At 43.9% G+C, this 18,592-nt stretch overlaps 1 protein-coding gene and 2 pseudogenes across 1 annotated transcript in view; 2 read left to right on the forward strand and 1 right to left on the reverse strand.

Moving 5' to 3' along the window:
* ctnnbl1 (catenin, beta like 1) overlaps positions 1-18,592 on the reverse strand; it is a 195,996-nt gene that overhangs the window by 81,034 nt on the left and 96,370 nt on the right. The gene's annotated exons all lie outside the window — the stretch shown is intronic.
* Positions 16-8,419, forward strand: LOC148147657 (28S ribosomal RNA; annotated as a pseudogene).
* LOC148147658 (18S ribosomal RNA) lies at positions 11,584-12,591 on the forward strand (annotated as a pseudogene).

The following is an 18,592-nucleotide window of genomic DNA, read 5'->3' on the forward strand; positions in this document are numbered from 1 at the left end:
ATTAGTATTTTGGAAGATTCTGAACTGAACTTCTACAACCCGCTGAATTTAAGCATATTACTAAGCAGTGGAAAGGAAACTAACTAGGATTCCCTTAGTAACTACGAGTGACCAGGGAAGAGCCCAGCGCCGAATCCCTGCTCACCTGACAGGTGAGGGAAATGTGGCGTATAGAAGTCCTTTCTCTGACGATGCCAAGACGCCCAAGTCCTCCTGATCGAGGCCTAGCCTGAGGCCGGTGGTGGTGCACGGCTCGTCGGGACTGTGTTTTCTTGGAGTCGGGTTGCTTGTGAATGCAGCCCAAAGCGGGTGGTAAACTCCATCTAAGGCTAAATATGGCATGAGACTGATAGTCAACAAGTATCATAAGGAAAAGTTGAAAAGAACTTTGAAGGGAGAGTTCAAGAGGGTGTGAAACTGTTAACAGGTAAATGGGTGGGGTTCACGCAGTCCGTCCGGAGGACTCAACTCGGCAGCTCTGGTTGGTCACGTCGGGGTCTGGCGGATCTCCTTTGCTGGGACTGCTCCCCGCGCAGGTATGGCTGTCGCCGTGAGAATTTCCTCCACTGGTGGTGCACCACGACCAGCTTTGGGTCGGCTGGGAAAGACGGTGGCTTTGGAAAGGTGGCTCACCGCTCCGTGCGGAGTGTTATAGTTCCCTGGCACCATCCGTCGCTGTACCCCCGGAGTCGAGGGAAGGGACCGCTGCCACGCCCTGCCGCCCCCCCCCCTCGGGGTGTGCGTGGAAACGTGTGTGGCGAGTGGGCTCGCCGTGCTCCCGGTGGGACTGTCGACCGGGATGTTCTGTCCTCAGTGCACCCTAACCGCATCCTGCCACTGAGTCGGGCCCCGCCACGCCGAGCTGGCGCCAGAGGTCTGCGGCGATGTCGGTAACCCACCCTACCCGTCTTGAAACGCGGACCAAGGAGTCTAACATGTGCATGAGTCAAAGGGCTGTAACGAAACCCCATGGCGAAATGAAGGTGAAGGTCAATGAGGATCGGTCGAGGGGCGCACCACCAGCCCGTCTCACCTGCACCGTCGGGGAGGTGGAGCATGAGCGCGTGCTTTAGGACCCGAAAGATGGTGAACTATGCCTGGGCAGGGCGAAGCCAGAGGAAACTCTGGTGCAGGTCCGTAGCGATCCTGACGTGCAAATTGGTCGCCTGACCGAGGCATAGGGGCAAAAGACTAATTGAACCATCTAGTAGCTGGTTCACTCCGAAGTTTCCCTCAGGATAGCTGGTGCTCGTTCCACACGCAGTTTTACCTGGTAAAGTGAATGGTTAGAGGTCTTGGTTCCGAAACGATCTCAACCTATTCTCAAACTTTAAATGGGTAAGAAGCCCGACTCGCTGGCTTGGAGCCGGGTATGGAAAGAGTGCGTACAGTGGGCCACTTTTGGTAAGCAGAACTGGCGCTGTGGGATGAACCGAACGCTGGGTTAAGGCGCCCGGTGCAGACGCTCATCAGACCCCAAAAAGGTGTTGGTTGATATAGACAGCAGGACGGTGGCCATGGAAGTCACAATCCACTAAGGAGTGTGTAACAATCAACTAGCCCTGAAAACGGATGGCGCTGGAGCGTCGGACCCATACCCGGCCGTCGCTGGCAATGTAGAGCCCGCGGGGGCTAAGCCGCGACGAGTAGGAGGGCCACTGCGGTGAGCCCGTGGGCCCGCCACAGGTGCACAACTTGGTGGTAGTAGCAAATATTCAAACGAGAACTTTGTAGGCCGAAGTGAAGGATTCCATTTGAACAGCAGTTGAACATGGGTCAGTCGGTCCTAAGAGATAGGTGACTGCCGTTCCAAAGGGACAGGCAATGGCCTCCGTTGCCCTCAGCTGATCGAAAGGGAGTCGGGTTCAGATCCCCGAATCCAGAGTGGCAGAGATGGGCGCCTCATGGAGTCCAGTGCGGTAATGCAAACGATCCCGGAGAAGCCGAGGGAAGCCCCGGGGAGAGTTCTCTTTTCTTTGTGAAGGGCAGGGCACCCTGGAATGGTTTGACCCGAGAGAGGGGCCCATGCCTTGGAAAGTGTCACAGTTCCAGCAGCATCCGGTGAGCTCTCGCTGGCCCTTGAAAATCTGGGGGAGATGATGAAAACCTCGCACCGGGCCACACCCATATCTGTAGCAGGTCTGAAAATGTGTTGCTGGAAGAGCGCAGCAGGTCAGGCAGCATCCAGGGAACATGAGAATCGACGTTTCGGGCATAAGTCCTTCTTCAGGAAAGGCTTATGCCCATCTGCAGACCTCACTTTCTCCTCTGCAGCAGGTCTCCAAGGTGAACAGCCTCTGGCATATTAGAACAATGTAGGTAAGGGAAGTCGGCAAATCAGATCCGTAACTTCGGGATAAGGATTGACTCTAAGGGCTGGGTCGGTCGGGCTGGGGTGCTAAGCGGGGCTCGGCACGTGCCATGGCTGGATGAGGCGCCGCCCCTCGTGGGGGCAATTGGCGACTCTGGACGCGCGTCGGGCCCTTCCTGTGGATCGCTCAGCTGCAGTGCCTGTCGTCCTTCCATGGCAGGTGGGTGGGTGGCCTCGGCTGGCGCCTAGCAGCTGACCTTAGAATTGGTGCGGACCAGGGGAATCCGACTGTTTAATTAAAACAAAGCATTGCGAAGGCCACAGGTTGGTGTTGATGCGATGTGATTTCTGCCCAGCGCTCTGAATGACAAAGTGAAGAAATTCAATGAAGCGCCGGTAAACGGTAGGAGTAACTATGACTCTCTTAGGGGATCTTGGGGTATGTGACTACAGAGATTTTGTTGGTTGGTCTCCCAACTGTGCCTGAGTAGTCACCTTCACATTTGTTTTTATGTATTTTTATCTACTGTGATGTTGGTTGAACCAGCACGTGGATCACCCCCGGTAATGGCCTGGCTGAGGAAACTCTATAACGGGTGAGTTGTTTTCGTTAACTCAGAGCGGTTTTGTCGGTGCGGATTTTATCATTGATTTTATCATTGATTTTATCCAGTGCTGATTTTAACTGCGATGGGCAGGGCAATTTTAACTAATTCTTCCCGTTGCTACAGTATTACTCTTATCAGGCTGGCGAATATGAGCTTGAGAAGAAATACGAGACGGCTGTTGACCTTCGGTCATTTTTGCGTTAAAATCTTGTTAGCAGTGAGGCAATTATGCTAAACTCCTTAATCTCCGGTTGGGTGGGAAACCGGGAAAATAACCGCCCCACACGGTTGCTATTGGCGGCATTAGCCAGATAAGGAATATGTCGTCTGTTTGAACCCAAACGGAAGATACCTTAACAGTACTCCCTGTTAGGCTGTGTTCGGGCAGGCACGAAACAGCCAAGTTAGTGACAGAGAGGGATAATGACAAAATCATATACTCCTGTGAGAAGGCCCCTCTAGGAGCAGAAATTTTAGACACAAGGATATTTTATAACACAAATGTTAAAGGGTCTATGGATTTTATTAACTGCAGAGAGCATAGAGCTGGGGAGGTAGGTACCTCCAATGAGCCTGTACTTATAGAACCAACACCAAGCACTAATCGTAAAACAGACGTAACATCAAGTCTCCAATTGATAATTTTCAATGTGAATCTTGCTTAATCTACTATAATACAGTAGCACAGTTAAGGAAATATATAAAAACTTATAAAGGAGTAAATTCTGTAAAAGTTAAATGTAGTAAATGTGACCACGTAGCAGGATATCAAACAATAGCGTGTCATTATCCTAAGTGTAGAGGAACTAAACAGGATGAAGTTGACAAGATTTATCAGTGTGATCTTTGTCCCCTAAAATTTAGTTCAGCGATTGGACTAGTGCAGCATGAAAGACATAGGCATGCTGCCCTCAGGAATGAAAAGAGAAAACAGAATAAAAAGACTAATAAACATAAACAGGATAATCAGGTTAACCACGAAGTGGAAGCAAAACTAATAAGGGAATCTGGACCGGCGAAGAGATCAATAGATTAATTGAATTGGAAAAACAGTTCATCGGTCATAGATTTATTAATAAAGCAATCACTGAACATTTAAACCTAAAACCCCCAAACAAATTTCAGATAAAAGAAGATTAATTAATAAGCAAATTAATAAAGATAAAGATAATATAACGGGAAGAAATGTAACAGATAAATCTATAAACAGTTATAGGGCTGAAGATATAGAGGATGATGATCATATAGATATTAAGATAGATAGAGAGGAATGTGAGAATGTAAAATTAGAAGGAGTAAGTGAGGATAGTAATTATAAGAATAAAGAGTCAATTAATGATCTTCTTGAATTAATTGAGAATGAGATAAATAATAAATCAAAATGTAATAATACTAGGTTTAATAGTGACGTTATGGAAGAGACACTTAATAGAACATTGAAAACTGATAGAAATAGGAATAGGAATAGAAAGAAAATAATAACTAAAGTTAAAAAAGAGACACAGCCAGGCGTAGATATGATCTAGAAATTAATAATGCCAGAAGAAGATTTATAAAAAGGTAAAGCAAATATAGAGAAGTTCAGACACTATTCAAGCATAAAAGGCAATATTTAGCGAGGGAAATAATGGGTGCAGCATCGAAGTGCAATTGTCCCCTGAATAAAAATGAACTAGAAATGCATTATCTCAGCAGATTGGCTATGAGCAACGATAAGTGCAACATTGGAAGCTTCGCCAAATATGAGAATATTAATTTAAATAGTCCCTCCCTAGTCCACCCGGTCACTGTAGATAAGGTCAATCATGGTATATAGTGATGGACACAAAATCTGCAGCTGGTCCAGATGGAATGGGAGTTAAAGATATTATTTTAATATTCAATAAAGATAATAATATCATCCCGAGAATTTTTTCTGTTTGTATTAAGACCTGTACTATTCCAGATTGTCTCAAAGTAAGAGAACACTTCTTATCCCTAAATCCAATTTTAAAAGAAGAGGAATTAAAACAAATAGATAATTGGAAGCCCATCACCATTGGCCCAATATTACTGAGATTATTTACAAAGATAATGGCTAAAAGATTAAGTAATCGTATTAATTTAAACAAAAGACAGAAAAGATTCCTGGAGTGTGTAGCCAGGTGTAATCAAAACATTAAGATCCTAGAAAACATTATTAAAGGAGCTAAGAAGAGGAAATGAGAATTATCGGTAGTATTTATTGACTTAGCAAAAGCATTTGACTCACTCGGACATAAACATATAATTAAGGCCCTAAATAGAGAGTGTCAGTTCCACAGAATTTATAAAAATGATCACAAGTCTAAATTCTAACAATTAAACAATAGTCAAGGGATACAAATGTAAAACTGAAAAAATTCCAATTTTAAAAGGAGTCAAACAGGGTGACTCTTTGTCACCCATCTTATTCAATATAGCACTGGACCCTTTAATTCGCAGTCTGGAATAAAAAGAAAGAATTTTTTTTAGATTCGAACAGTGACACATGCATTTGTAGATGACGTTGCCCTCGTAAGTGAAACTTACGAGGGCATGTCAAATATGCTAAAAATTATAGAGAAATTCTGTAGAAATATGGGACTGGAAGTAAATGTAAACAAAACTAAAGGATTCCATTTCATATATAAAAATAAATCGTTTATATATAATAGTAGGGAGAATTGGAAACATAATGGGAATAAAATTCGATATGTTGAGCCTGGTGAAAACGAAAAATATCTGGGAGCCAAAATAGATCCATGGATTGGAATAGGGCCCAAAAACTGGGATGAAATATTAAAACAGTGGATGGAAAATCTTAAAAAGTCATACTTAAAACCCATCCAAAAAATAGAACTGTTTAAAACTTATTTTATTCCCAGAATGAACTTTTATTTAACTCTGGCCGAAGTGTCGCAGAATTACCATGTCAAATTGGATGCGATGATAAGAGTCTTTATAAAGGAAATCCTGCATATACCACAGTCTACTTTATTCTCAAAATAGAGATGGGGCAATGGCCATAAATAAATTGGAGGTCACAATCCCTATAGCAATTATTAGGAAATATGAGGCGTATGAGAGATCAATAGATAATGTGCTTCAAGAATTGTTCCAGTTTAGTGGATATAAAACAGTGGATAAAATTAGAGAAATAAGTAATTTAAAAGTATTATCAGAAATTTGGAATCCTACAGGAAGAACTTCAGCATGTGAAACCAGTATGTCAACCAATATAATCGAGGAAGGGGATATTAGAAGTAGAATCAGTGATAATTACAATAAATGGAAAGATTTGGAACTGAGGAATTTGATGGCAATGCCCAGCTAGGGGACGGGCATCCAGTACTTTAAAAACGATAAATATTTAAACAATTGGATGAAAATTTGGACAAAAATTAAAACATCGAAAAAAAATCTTTATCCGACAAAATCTACGTTGGCATACGGAAGACCCAAATCAGAACAAAAGCTGTAGACGCTGTGGATTAACAACTGAGACGATTGTGCACATCCCTGGGTGGCGTCCAGCTATGGAAAACTTCAGAATTAAAAGGCACAATAAAATCGTTAAATCATTAGCGGAATATGTTAAAAAGGGCTGGACTTGTTATTTAGAACCGCGTATAAAGGTTAAAGAAAATAAACTGTGGATCCCAGACCGAATAATTAAAAAGGACTTATCAGTTATAGTAACAGACATCACTGAGATTTGAGAACGACAAAAAATCATTAGAACAGGCATGAGAGGAGAAGACACCAAATACCAGCACTTGAAGGATGACATTTTGGATATGACAAAAGGAAATAATATCACATTCCACGGATTCGTCATGGGTACAAGGGGGAAATGAGTTGATAAAAATAGCGAACTTATGAAGCTAATTGGAGTTAAACACTTCAAAGCCTTTGCTCAAGAAATGAGTGGTCTTACTACCTCCCTAACTTTGGAGCTCTTAAGTACTTTTATGGACCCATAACATTATAATTTATACTCTCTTTTTTATAGAAATTTTAGTTGTTAGTTGTTAATCGCCATTTTAAAATTCTCTTTTTGATTTTACATTTTAATGATCTTAATTTTGAGTTTTAGTTAGTTTTTAAATAACGTTTTATTAATAAAGTCGATTTAGAACAATCACTGTAATGGTGGTGGGTAACAAATAGAGTGTTAATAATAAACTTCACTTCAACAATACAACAAATGCTGCCAGCTTAGGGTTTTAACCTGTTGGTTTTATAAGTCTGGCTCACTCTCCGCTTGGTGGTTCTGTGTTAATGATACTAATTATCTGGTCCCTGTAACATCATCTGGCTGCGGTTGAGCTAGATAGGGGTTGCCTTATACGTTGACGAGCGTCGAATTAAAACTCGAAATAGGCACAACCCATTCATGATGGTGAGTGCTTTGTAATAGCCAAATGCCTCGTCATCTAATTAGTGATGCGCATGAATGGATGAACGAGATTCCCACTGTCCCTACCTACTATCTAGGAAAACCACAGCCAAGGGAACGGGCTTGGCAGAATTAGCGGGGAAAGAAGACCCTGTTGAGCTTGACTCTAGTCTGGCACTGTGAAGGGACATGAGAGGTGCAGAATAAGTGGGAGGCTTCGGCCGCCGGTGAAATACCACTGCTCTGTCGTTTTTTCACTTACCCGGTGAGGTGGGGAGGCGAGCCCTGAGGGGCTCTCGCTTCTGGTCGGAAGCGGCCGGGCGCGACCCGCTCCGGGGACAGTGGCAGGTGGGGAGTTTGACTGGGGGGTGGTACACGTGTCATACCTCGTGTCCCATGGAGCAGAAATGCAAAAGCTCGCATGATCTTGATTTTCAGTACGAGTACAGACTGTGAAAGCGGGGCCTCACAATCCTTCTGACCTTTTGGGTTTTGAGCAGGAGGTGTCAGAAAAGTTACCACAGGCTTGTGGCAGCCAAGCGTTCATAGCGACATCATTGTTTGATCCTTCGATGTCGGTTTTTCCTATCATTGTGAAGCAGAATTCACCAAGCGTTGGATTGTTTACCCACTAATAGGGAACGTGGGCTGGGTTTAGACAGTCGTGAGACAGGTTAGTTTTACCCTACTGACATTGCGTTGTTGTAATAGCAATCCTGCTCAGTTGAGACGAACCGCAGATTCAGACATTTGGTGTATGTGCTTGGCTGAGGAGCCAATGGTGCGAAGCTACCATCTGTGGGATAATGACCGAACGCCTCTAAGTCAGAATCCCACCTAAATGTAACAATACCCTAGCGCCACGGATCACTGGTCGGCCTAGGATAACCGACTCCAGTCGGTGCGTAGAGCCATTCGATTCTGGTCTGGAGTGCGGCTGTATGGGCGCTGCCTCTCTCCTTTAATCGCACCTCATGTTCATGGGGAACCTGGTGCTAAATCATTCGTAGACGACCGGATTCTGGCTCAGGATTTCGTAAGTAGCAGAGCAGCTACCTCGCTGAAATCTATTGAAAGTCATCCCTCGTGCACATGCTTGGCCCGAGCATTTACTCCCACGCACGTTCATACGCACCCGTCCGTTACATCGGCTTTTGCTCGGGCCCCACATTGAACCCGATGCCCTGCCAACCGTTCCACACCCACAGGCGCCTGCCCGGGGATGGAGGCAATGGCAGTCAGACCACTGTCGAAGTGGGATGTGCTGTGCTGAGCTGAGGGCGGCGGCTCTGAATGTGTGTTGGGGGGAGTGACACCGGCAATGGGGTCAGGCTTAGGGTGAATGTTCGGTTCATGGCTAGGGATAGGGTTAGGATTAGGCTTAGGGTTAATAATAGGGTTCCTGTTTTGGTATTGTTTAGGGTGCATTTTGCAAGGGGGCAAATCCATAGCTTCAGATGGACTTTGAGACTTCCAGGCTTGGTAGCTCCGCCGGATTTGATCCAGCGGTTCTGCAGACGGCCTGGCCTTCGAGGGCGGACTGCCCTCCATGTTCCGGCCGAGTTTCAGCAATTTCCAATTGTGGGTAGTGCTCCAAATGTGGATGGGAGCGAATGAGACCGCTCATACCGACTTTAACAATTCAGGGCTAGGTAGATCAGCTGGAATAGATCCGGTGGTTCTGCCGACAGTCTTGCCTTTGAGGGCGGAGAGTCATCCAAGTTGTAGCCGCGTTTCAACGATTTCCAATCGTGGGAAGTGCTTCAAATGGGGATGGGAGCGAAAGGGACTGCTCATACCAACTTTGAGACTTCCAGGCTGGGAAGCTCAGCCGGATTTGATCTTGTGGTTCTGCCGATTGCCTTGCTTTCAAGAAAGGAGTGTTCTCCAGGTTCTGGTCGCGTTTCAGCTATTTCCAAACATGGGAAGTGCTCTGTGGGATGGGAGCGAATGAGACTGGTCATACAGACTTTCACACTTCAGGGCCGGGTAGCTCAGCCGGGATTAGATCTGGCGGTTCTGCCAACAGTCTCGTCTTCGGGGGCGGCGTGTCCTCCGTGTTCTGGCCGAGTTTCAGCCATTTCCAATCGTGGGAAGTGCTCCAAATGGGAATGGGAGTGAATGAGACCGCTCATACTGACTTTGAGACTTCCAGGCCAGGTAGCTCAGTCAGATTTGATCCGGTGGTTCTGCCGAAGGTCTTGCTTTCAACGGCGGAGTGTCTCCAGCATTCTGGCAGAGTTTCAGGTATTTCCAAACGTGGGAATTGGTCTCTTACATAAAAGAGACATGGGTCTGAAGAGGTGAAGTGAGTAACCAGCACAGCTTAGGAAAGTGTTCGAAAGTTCTCAAATGTATGAGATAAGTTACCAGAAAAGCTTAGAAAAGTGTCTGAGAGTGCCAAATCTGTAACCTGAAAAACTTAGAAAAATGCCCGAAAATATTTAAAAGTGTGAAGTGAGTAACCAGGAGAACTTAGAAGAGTGTCTGCAAATGAGAAACCAGTAACCAGAAAAACTTAGAAAAATGTTTGAAAGGGTAAAACGAGTAACCAGCAACACTTAGAAAAATGTCTGAGGACCAAGCCTGGCAAACCTGGAAAGAATGCCCAAGCATGTGCGCCCGAAAGCGGGTTGGGAGTTTTGAAAATCGTCCTGAAAAGGACAAGTCAGTAACCAGGAAAAAAAGGACTTGGAAACATCTTCTGAGAAGTGTGAAAAATATTCTAAGCATCAGCAGAGGAATACGCCAAACCATCGGAAAACATCCGAAAACTCATGACGAAAATGTGTTCCGAGTTGTCGCAGGACCTGGGGGAATTCAGCTCTGCTGTTATCCGGCCGTCATTAAGTGTCTGCAGCCCGAAAACTGAAACTTTCTCTGTCGCGGAAGTCTGGCCGCGGTAAAATCCAAACAGTTTTGCGGGGATCGAGTTCGAGACTGAAGCACTCGAATTTGGAATCCAGGCCCATTCAGAGGTACTGGGCATTAGCCAGCTCCCAGGTTGGCGGGGTACCCAGAGATTTCTAGGAACACTATTTTTAGAACAAAATGGCAGCACGGGACCACTTTGAAAGGCATCCAAAAGCGGTTCCATGGGCAGAGCACTTGAATAGCAGGTCTGGGCGCATGCTGAAGAGCTCTCGGAAGTCTAATTGTTGACACTTTGTCAAATTTTTGACAGACTTACCCAACTCTTTCCATCTGTTCTAAGAGTAAGTCAGAGGCCTGTGCGGAGGTCAATTGACATTTTTTGAGGGTGGGAAAAATCCATATCGACTCAGGCCATCCCTCCACAGGCACTGGTTTAAATATAAAAGCGAGAATTGCAAGTTGCTTGGTTCCCTTGGGTGTTGCCAGGAAGGATGCGGGCTGACCTTTGCCTGTGCATTCCCAAACCCTCGAACGCTTAGTGCAGGCCTCGTGCGCTGCAGAACCGGTTCTGGTAGTGGGTGGCCGCAAAAATAAAAATGCTGGAAAATGGCATGAACACCCTTGCCACCCGGCTGTGAGATGGCTCTGCCGCCCTGCGGTGCTCGTCATCCAGGTTTCCTCCCAGACCTGCGAGCATGGTGCAAGGGACGACCTCGCTGCGGTCTACAACTCAAGCGATCTGGCACTGCCCATCCGGCATGGGAGGTCCCTTGGCGGGCTGACTTTCCTGTTAGGAGCCGGTGCTCCAGGCTGAGTGGTTCCTTCCCGGTGCTTTTGGACGCGTGCTCTCGTTTGTCAAGGGTCACAATACCACGGCAGGGTTGGGAGAGCTGGCACCCCTCTGCCTCCGAAACGGACTCTCACACGATGCTCTGGTGAGGCCGGGAAGCTGCAGCTTTGCAGAGCCAGTGGTCCAAAATCGAGTGTTTTGGAGTGGGTCCCGGGAACATGCTTGCCCGTACACTGCCCTTGGTCCTCGAGTGAGGCTTTGTGTGTGGGGCTCTTGGCATCTCTCTGTTTCCCTTGCGTGTCGACCCTCGGAATTCCATTTCTCGCAGCACTGTGCTGGACACGAGCCGGCTAGAGGAGCCAAGGACGTGGAGCTCCCACTCTCTCCTCTGAGCTTGTGCACACGACTGGTTTTGGCTGGCGGGTGTTCACCCTTTCTTCCACGAGGGTGACTATCCGTCTGATCCGTCGTGACCGGGGTGTCTTGCTTTGGGGTCAGACGAGAGGCTAAATTTCATAACAGTTGAACCCGGCGCCAGGTTGACTTATGGAGGGTGAGGCACGGGCGCCAGTCAGCCGGTGGACAGTCTTTTGGGTCCAGCTATCTGGTTGATCCTGCCAGTAGCATATGCTTGTCTCAAAGATTAAGCCATGCATGTATAAGTACTCACAGATGGTACAGTGAAACTGCGAATGGCTCATTAAACCAGTTATGGTTCCTTTTATCCACGTAACGTTTTGAATGATCACTGTGGTAATTCTAGAGCTAATACATGCAAATGAGCACTGACACATGCGGGGATGCGTGTATTTATCAGACCGAAACCAATTCGGGCTCGCCCGGCAGCTTTGGTGACTCTAGATAACATCGGGCAGATTGCAAGACCTCGTGACGGTGACGACACATTCGAATGTCTGCCCTATCAACTTTCGACGATACTTTCTGTGCCTACCATGGTGACCATGGGTAACGGGGAATCAGGGTTCGATTCTGGAGAGGGAGCCTGAGAAACGGCTACCAAATCCAAGGAAGGCAGCAGGCACGCAAATTACCCACCCCCAACTCGGGGAGGTAGTGACGAAAAATAACAATACAGGACACTTTCGAGGTCCTGAATTTGGAATGAGTACAGTTTAAATCCTTTAATGAGGATCTATTGGAGGGCAAGTCTGGTGCCAGCAGCCGCGGGAATTCCAGCTCCAGTAGCATATACTAAAGCTGGTGCAGTTAAAAAGCTGGTAGTTGGATCTTGGGATCGGGCTGGTGGTCCGCCGCGAGGTGAGCTACCGCCTGTCCCAGCCCCTGCCTCTCGGTGCTCCCTTGATGCTCTTAGCTGAGTGACCTGGGGGTCGGAAGGGTTTACTTTGAAAATATTAGAGTGTTCAAAGCAGACTGGTCGCCTGAATACTCCAGCTAGGGATAATGGAATAGGACCCTGGTTCTATTTTGCTGGGTTTCAGAACTGGGGCCATGATTAAGAGGGACGGCCGGGGGCATTCGCATTATGCTGCTACAGGTGAAATTCTTGGACCGGTGCAAGACAAACAAAAGCGAAAGCATTTGCCAAGAATGTATAACCTTCAGAACAACGCTTGCTCTTGGCTCACTAAAAACCTGCGTGTCGTTGCTATTTCCAAATTTGAGTAATTCAATGCCCTTAAAAGGAGTCATTTCCTGCTATTTTCAGAAAATGTAACTTGGTCTAACACTGCTGCTTGTGTCTCATCCCACATCAAGTCAGACTTGTGTCTCAGACTCATGTGCTTTAGTACACTTTAATATTATTGTTCCAATCTGAAAATCTCACCATGGCCCTTCGCATCAATTTCTTTAAGTTTTGGTAGCCCTTATATTTCCTCAAGTACAATGCTCCTCCACATGTTCACAATTTCTTTGCCATTACCTGGCAGTTGGGGATGCCAACAGCTACTGTTGAAGGAGCAATAATTCCCAATTGCTTCACATTGGGATATATAGCTGGTAGATATGCTTACTCTCTGCTTTCTGCCAGACAGCCAAGCTTCTATCCATGCTAACACCTTGCCTCTAACACCACGTACCCTTACCTCACTCAGTAGCCTCCTGTGCAGCACTTTGTCAAAGCCCTTCTTGAAGTCCATGCTGCTAGAATTCCTTGAGGAAGCAATGAGCAGGTTAGACTAAGGAGAGCCAGTGTATGTTATCTAGCTAGGCTTCAAGAAGGCCTTTGATAAGGTGACGCACAGGAGGTGACTGAGTGAGGTAAGGGCACATGGTGTGAGAGGCAAGGTGCTAGCATGGAAAGAAGCTTGGCTGTCTGACAGAAAGCAGAAAGTACGGATAAAAGGGTCCTTCTCAGGATGGCATCTGGAGACAAGTGGTGTTCCACAAGGCTCAGTGTTGGAGACAACAACATTTCACTTTATACATTAATGATCTAGATGAAGGAACTGAGGGCATTCTGGCTGAACTTGCAGTCGATACAAAGTTAGAGGATCAGACAGCATTGAGGTGGCGGGGAGGCTGTAGAAAGTGGGCAAAGAAGTGACAGATCGTGTACATTGTGGGAAAGTGTGAGGTCATGCATCTTGATGGGAATAATACAGGCATGGACTATTTTCTAAATGGGGAGAAAATTCAGAAGTCTGAAGTGTAAAGAGACTTGGGAGCTCTAGTCCAGGATTCTCTCAAGTTAAACATGCATGTTTAGTCAGTAGTGAAGAAGGCAAATGCAATGGTGGCATTTATTTTGAGAGGACTTGAATTTAAACGCAGCCTTCTGAGGCTCTATAAGGAACTGGTCAGGATACATTTGGAGTATTGTGTTCAGTTTTGTGCCCCATATCTCAGGAAGGATGCTCTGGCCCTGGAGCATGTTCAGAGGAGGTTCACGAGAATGATCCCAGGAATGAAAAGCTTAACATATGAGGAATGTTTGCAGACTCTGGGTCTATACTCGATAGAGTTTAGGTGAATGAAGGGGGATCTACTTCAAGTGTACGGAATACTGAATGGCCTGGACTGAGTAGATGTTGGCAACATGCTTCCATTGGTAGGAGAGACTAGGACCCAAGGGTACAGCCTTAGAGTAAAAGGAAGATCTTTTAGAAAAGAGATAAGGAGAAACTTTTTCAGCCAGAGAGAGGTGAATCTATGGAATTCATTGCCACAGAAGGCTGTGGAGACCAGGTCATTGAGTACATTTAAGACGGAGAAAGATAGGTTCTTGATTATCAAGGGGATCAAGGTTTATGGGGAGAAAGCAGGAGCACTGGGTTGAGAAATGTATCAGTTGGAATTGAATGGCAGTGCAGACTTGATGGGCTAAATGGCCTAATTTCTGCTCCAATGTCTTCTGGTCTTATACATTATATAAATAAAAGCTCTTTTAGTGCTGTGGTAGTGTCACTTCCTCTGGGCCAGAAGGCCTGAGTTCAAGACGCACTTGCTGCAAAGTTATCATAACATGTCTGAACAGGTTAATTAAAAATATCTATAAATATAGTTTTAAGCCAAAGAAATTTACTAGCATTAGCAACTCACCCCTCAACCAACCACCATTTGCTGAGACAGATGGGAAAATTTGGCACTGTATTAACATAAAATAATTTTAAATTATCCAAATGACCTGCGTATTTTATTTTAAAAATGCATCCAAATATGCATTTGTTTCTGGATTATTAACGATTGTAAAAAAAAGCAAAGACTGAATGTGTGGCTAAATTACAGTAAGCATCAGGCAAAAAACTCACTTTGAAATGCAGGTCAATATCGCCACACAAAGCGTTTGGTTTTAGTTTTTTTTCACAGAATTATGAATGTGTTTGTGCTGCCTCCTCCAGACATGAAAATCACTTAATTTCCCTATTGATTAAATGTACTATGATTTATTTTGATGTACTTATTTTCAAAATTCCTTTAACATGTCATGCTTCCAACTTGACATTTAATTTAGCAGTAATGGTCATCAGGAAAACTGTCTTTTTACACGCCTAATTACAATGACGGATACAGAAGCAGCACTACTAATATCACAAGATGTTAAAGACTAACATTGCAGTATCTTCACTCTAAATGGCTCATCACTTTTAAATTCACATAATAGCAAAGTTTTCAAGACATCCTTTTCTCTTTCTCCGATTTTTAAGCATGGCGAAATAAACAATTAATGGCAAATTAATAAAATCATGAACGATCCTCTAAACATTTAAGTGGTCATTGTACATTCCTGATCAATCACATTTTTACCTTTCATATTCACCACCATATGTAGAATTCATCAGCGTTGCTATGCTACAACAAGCAAGCATGTACAAATGAAGTTTGTGCCGCATAATCAGTCAATGAAATTACAATTCATGTAATGCACTTAAAGTCTTTCTGTTCAGTCATTTTCCCATATCCAGCTGGGTCACAAAATTATAGAGAAAAGGCCCAAATCTTTTCCCCATAAATGTAACTGCAGGTTGTTGAAGGCATAGAGAAGTGAAAATGTTGTGCTACAAAATGTACGTTCTAAACAGGTTTGCTTTTGAATATCTTTGATGCAGAACATTGTGGCAGTACGGTGGCTCGGTGGTTAGTTCTGCTGACTCACAGCACCAGGGACCTGGGTTAGATTCCAGCCTCATGTGACTATCTGTGTGGAGTTTGCACGTTCTCCCAGTGTCTGCGTGGGTTTCTACCGGGTGCTCCGGTTTCCTTCCACAGTCCAAAGATGTGCAGGTCAAGTGAATTGGCCATGCTGAATTGCCCATAGTGTTAGGTGCATTAGTCAGGGTAGGGGGAATGGGGTCTGGGTGGGTTACTCTTCGGTGGGTCGGTATGGACTTCTTGGGCTGAAGGGCCTGATTCCATATTGTAGATAATCTCATCGAATCTAACATAAACTGGATTGTCTTCTAAGTAAGGACTGTAACGGTTTAAAAGGTTATTTTTCATAAAGCATCTGTAAGGACGGTCAATTCACTTTTCCATTTTTAAATCAAAGAATCAGAGTTATAAAAAAAAACTTCTATACAAAAAGTAGCTACGTCAACCAAAGTTTCTTCCCCAAAAGATTCAAAGCCAATAAGCAATTCATTGGCATGTTTCTCCAATCAGAAAACAGTCGTCATATTGTGAAGAAGTTTTAAATCTCTGTCTATGAACAAAGGGAGTCACAAGGGAGGAACATGGATCCATGCAGCCAAGTTTTTAGAACAGAAAGTTGCAAGAGTGCAAGACTAAGAATATAGATGTTGAAAGACAGTTAGAAGTCATTTTGGTTAAAGCAAATAAGGTGACCCAATGATGTCGGGGGCATTACACATCATGTTGTTTGTATTATGTGAAGATATTTTGCACAAATTGAATAAGACCAATCAAAACTGCAGTTGTGAATTTCAAGTACAGGGTAAATGCTGTATCCATGGAGTTGGTTTCTGTAGTTTCACTTACGCATAGGTTTACCGCAGCCTGAACATACTACATGGAACATTCCAGAACCAGGGACCAGGGGGCTGCCGGGAAGGTAAATTTCCCATTTAAATGAACGGGTTCGCTCCTATCTGTGGTTCCAGGCTTGCGCGATAGTGTTTGGAACATATCCCCTGCAGGTACAGGGGGATCACTGTATTGTCTCAAAAGGTCTGTGCTCTATTCACCCGCAATAATATTGAAAGCCCAGGTTTGGAACATAAACATCTGATTGGAGTCACAGGAACCACAATTACAACAACTCCAGATATGTTGTGCAAAAATAGTTAACACGAAGGTTACGTGGATGAGGCAAGAAATAAATTTATTTTTGGGAATAGGTCCCGGAAATCCTGCTTTCAACATTAACTATGAGGATGCTGTAAGTAGAGACGATCAATGATTTTAAGAGATGTTTCAAAAGCTCTTAAGGTGTCTAGCAGATACAGGAGACTGGCACTGACTTAATTGCTCTCCAGAGGGCTGTCTTGGACTCAATCGTCTCCTTCTGCAACATTACAATTCTATGATTAATGCCACTTAACTCAGAAAAGGTGCCTGCAGTAAACTGGATTTGCAACATCAAGCTTACTGTTGGCTACTGCTGACATTTTACTAACTCAAGGCTATTAATTCTGAAGGAATTTTCAAGCCTTTGTATTTTCATGGGCAAGTTCAACAATCACATTCGATTAAAGTTGTCTGTTGTTCAAGCATCATAATGCCACAGTTTTATATTTTATATTTTAAGCATTAAAAGCTGAGACAGGAAAATGGAGTGGAATTCTGTAATTTAAACCTCCAAGATTACAAGAAGTGCTAAATTATTAACCCTTTATGCAAAGTAGAGTCAGATGAACATATTCTAAATTAAGAAAATGTTAAGAGAATTAATCAAAAGAAAGCATGAAAAGCAAGATCACCTTAAGTTCAGGAGCAACATGGAGATTTCCAAACCAAAAGACATTATCTATTGGCGTTCATTTAAGTTTTATTCATGAGCAGTTGCTCGACTTTCTAGAAATAAAACAATGCCATAAAAAATGGTTTATAAGGATAAAACAGTCCTCAGGGTATTTGGATATTATTTGTAGCAATTTGCACTTGAAGTTGCCTCCTCCATGATGCAATAAAATTCAAAACTTCCACAATGACACGATTGTCTAGGGTACAGCATGCAATAACAATCCTTCAGAAACTCCAAGGATCAATGGAAGAGAACTCACACCTGTCCGATTCCTTGCACAAGTCGCAGTAATTCCCTTCCTTTGTATGAGTGGATGCTCCAAAGGTGGCAGTTGGCCCAATGACAGTCAGTTGACAGATATACAGGATCTCACTCACTCTTGAATAATCATGCAGATACCATGAGCATGCATTTAATCAATATACATTATGTATGATCAAAGTGATTTGGGTATTATTGTTCCGACATCCAAAGTTCAATAGCCTTTAAGACTGTGTTTTGCTTTGTGAAGAGTCCATGTTGCTCTGTACAAGAGTTTGAGTGTAAATTCTAAGTTAGCATCCAAGAGAAATATGTCAACTAACAAGTTACATAATAAATTTTAAATACATATTTCCTATAAATCACAAACTAAGACAGATTCAAACTTGTGTCAGTAATCACAGCAATAAACCTTTTCTGAGGTAAGAGGAAACAATCTGCTAATGAAAAAACAAATAGAATTGTGACTTACCCCAGGGAAAAAAAATATTTTGAAAGCAAGATAGATGATTATTTAACCATTTAGGGTGTGAATTCCTTACAAGAATGGTATCTCGACAATTGTCAAATCATAATGACATGGTAATGGAATGGGAGAGGAGCAAAGATAGCATTCTTTCCTTGAGATGAAAACGTTCAACACTTTTCAAACTGCATTTAGCCAGCAGCATAAATATATCAATTCAAAGTTTTGCTTAAGTAAAAATCAATTTAGTTGAATGGAATGGTTGAATTGAGGCTAGGTTTATAATCAACCATTCCAAATGAAATATTTGAGTAGAAAGAGCGGAGTAGAACAACATTTCAGCTGGTAGATTCAGGTTTGTATCTAATGAAGATTGAAAACCTAACAGTCATTAGCGTTTACTCATTATGCAGTTGAGATATCAAGTATAGTACAGAGCAATCATAAAATTGGAGTGATTTAAAGCCAGAAATTCAGGAT

Source organism: Chiloscyllium plagiosum, unplaced genomic scaffold (genome assembly GCF_037043375.1).
Source record: "Chiloscyllium plagiosum isolate Xiang-an unplaced genomic scaffold, Cpla_swu_hap1 HiC_scaffold_15, whole genome shotgun sequence".
Classification (NCBI taxonomy): domain Eukaryota; kingdom Metazoa; phylum Chordata; class Chondrichthyes; order Orectolobiformes; family Hemiscylliidae; genus Chiloscyllium; species Chiloscyllium plagiosum.